Raw genomic sequence first — 3,267 nt, forward strand, 5'->3', positions numbered from 1 at the left:
ATACAAAATGAGAAAAGGCAATCACAGAAAAGTAAAAGAACAGAACATGAGCTGGAGACCGGGTGAAGTATTATTTTAGGAGAAGAGAGAAGAGGAAGGGCTGGAAAGAAAGTGGAGGATAAGGGTGGTGGGGAGAGAGGAGCGTGTTCTGATATTTTTATGTGTTAAACGATAGTTTGGGATTTTCTCCAAAATTATGGTAAGAGAGCAGCAAACACACACAGGGTAAGGGTAGACATGAGGTAAGCTGGACAAGCTGCTCATTGCTGAAGCTGGGTAGGGAGACATCACTGCATTTATTCTCCTGGCACTCGCTCTTGAGACCAGGCTGGCCTGGAACTCACAGAGATCCACCTGCCTCTGCCTCCCGAGTGCTGGGATTAAAGGCAGGCGCCACCAACGCCCGGCCAGAGCTGGCTTCTTGATGCTCATGTCATTTTGTTTTTGAGATAGGCTAGCCTGAAATGCACAGGCTGAACTTGAACTCCTGATCCTATAGTCCCCACCTTCCAGGTGCTAGTTCTGTTTTCTTTCTGTAAAGCTCTCCCCATGTCTGCCTCTTCATGTCCACAGGCTGGTGGGCACTTGTCACTTGATAAACATTTGTTGGAGCCCAGTATGATGGTGCCAATCAAGATTCCATAGTGAGACCCAGTCTCAAATTAATTAATTAAAATTGTTAGTGTGTGTTTGTTTTCCCTGTGGAACCTGAAAACTTCCCCAAATCCACGAAAACAAGTGAGAGATCTGGGCCTGAGGGGGGGGGCCTCAGGAGTTGGCACCATTCCGTGTCATTTAGTATTCATTTTTCTAAAACAGAAATCTATTCTTGTGAGACTAACCTGTGGGCACAAGTGCAAAATCTCACCATTAGGACCAGCAAGATGATGGCTCATCAGGTAAAGGCATTTGTCACTAACTCTGATGACCTGAGTTCAAATCCCTAGAACTCATATAGTAGAAAGAGAGAACCAACTCCTACAAATTGTCCTCTGACCACATGTGCACTGTGTCACGTGTAAGTACACATGTGCGCGCACACACACACGCACACACACACACACACACACACACACACCAATTAAATGTAATTTTAAAAAAACTGCTGGGCATTAATGGCATACACTTTTAATCCCAGCCCTTGGGAGGCAGAGGGTGGTGGATCTCTCTGAGCTCAAGGCTAGCCTGAACTACATAGTGACTTACTGATGTGCCAGAGCTACAAGGGGAGACCTTGTCTAAATAAATAAATAAATAAATAAATAAATAAATAAATAGTAAAAATAAATTTGGGAGCTGGAGAGATAGTTCAGTGGTTAAAAGCACTGGCTGCTCTTCCAGGGGACCAGGGCCCAAGTCCCAGCACCCACAAGATGGCTCACAACTGTCTGTAACTCCATTTCCAAGCAATCCAATGCTCTCTTATAGTCTCTACCAGCTCTTCACACACATGGTATACAGACGTTTATGCAGGCAAAACACCCATATATAAAATAAAAATAAATTTCAAAAAAAAATTAAAGCAAAGTTATACCCTGAAGGCATGGGCTTGAAATCCATCTATACAGACACGCTGACAGCCCCCTGTCAGAGCAGCTCAGGAAAGACACACTGTGCTGGGACCCAGAGTGATGGGATGGGGCAGGAGATGCCATTTAAGGAGTTCTGTCTGAGATGGTGTGCGCTCTGCCACACTGAGCTCAGGCGACTGTCTGAAAGCTTACCCCCACATTTGCCTCACCTGGGGAGTACATTCTGGCTCAATAATAGTCCATTCACTCCTGAGGCTGGGTCCTTCCCTTCTTATCCTACGTCATAAGTGTACAACAAGGCCCCATGAATAACCCTCCCAGTGAGGAAAAGAGGAGTGGAGAAGATGGGATGGGAGCTCACCAACCCCAACCCCTGGCATACTTCACCACTACTTAACCCACGGACAGTCCCACACAAAGAGAAATCTGAAATATCAGGGAAACATAAATCAAAACTGCACTGATGTTCCAGCCCACCCCAGTCATCATGATTTACACAGAAACAGATAAATGCCGGTATGGATATAGCCTTTATGCAGAGGTAGTGGCAAGCCAAACTAGTGCAGGCATTGTGGAGATAGATCAGTATGAATGTTCCTTGAGAAACTAAAACTAGAACTACCATGTGATCCAGATGCCCTTCTAGGTATTTACTCAAAGGAATCTAAGTCAACACACCACAGAGGTACCTACCTATCCTGGCTGCCACATGTACACATACCTGTCACCATACCAGAAACTAGGGCTTGGAAAGTCTTCTCTTGCTCAGCCAAACACATAATTCTGCTCTAATGGACTCAAGAAATCAAAGAATACTACATAAACCTTAGCACTACCACAGGCCCCTCCCTGCACAATCTCCTGAGAAAGAACAGAGGTTAATGAGGCTGGTGGTATCTGCTGACTAAGTGCTGGCCATGCAAGTTTGGTGCCTTGAGGTGGATTCCACAGATGGACCCAATTTGTCTAGGAACACTTAAGAAATTTGTTTACAGACAAGAAGCCAAAGCTGCAGGCCTGTGTAAGTGGAAAAGCAGTCAGGCTTTCATGAGACTCTTGCTTTTCCAAAATGTCACCCTTTGAAGATTTATGTGTGGTGGGAAGTGCCCAAGGAGGCCAGAAGAGGGCGTCAGATTCCTATCGCTGGTGTTATAGGCTGATGTGAGCTGCCCGTTGAGGATCCTGAAAGCCAAACTCAGGTCCTCCGTGTAAGGAAAAAAAAAGGTCAGACAAAGAAATACACCCTGACCAGAGCCAAAGAAACACACTTTGGCCCTGAAACCAGAGCCAAATCTGCCCCTGACCAACTAAGCAAAACAACCATTCCCTGAGCAGGGAAAACAAACCAATCTCTGAGCAGAAAACCAAGGAATTCCTGAACACAAGATCTAGCCAATCTGAGCTCAAGGGACTGAAATCTGACCAATCCCCACCCTGGAAATCTCCCTGGAAAAACTCCACCCCTAAGAAGCCCTGAACATGTTCCATTTGCTGCTGCCTTCTTCTACCCTGGCAGCAGCAGCCACTCTCCTGCATTCTTCCTGATGGGGGAGGTCCTTCTGTGTATATGATTGTCTTATTGGTTGATAAATAAACTACTGCTTGGCCAATGAGGAAACAAGATAGGTGGAACTAGGAGTCAAGGAGGATTCTGGGAAATGTAGTAAAAGATTCAGGCAGGAAGTGACATAACAGGCAGACTCAGTATACAAGCAAGGGCAAGAAGGAAGTCATT

This window comes from Cricetulus griseus, chromosome 7 (genome assembly GCF_003668045.3).
Source record: "Cricetulus griseus strain 17A/GY chromosome 7, alternate assembly CriGri-PICRH-1.0, whole genome shotgun sequence".
NCBI lineage: Eukaryota > Metazoa > Chordata > Mammalia > Rodentia > Cricetidae > Cricetulus > Cricetulus griseus.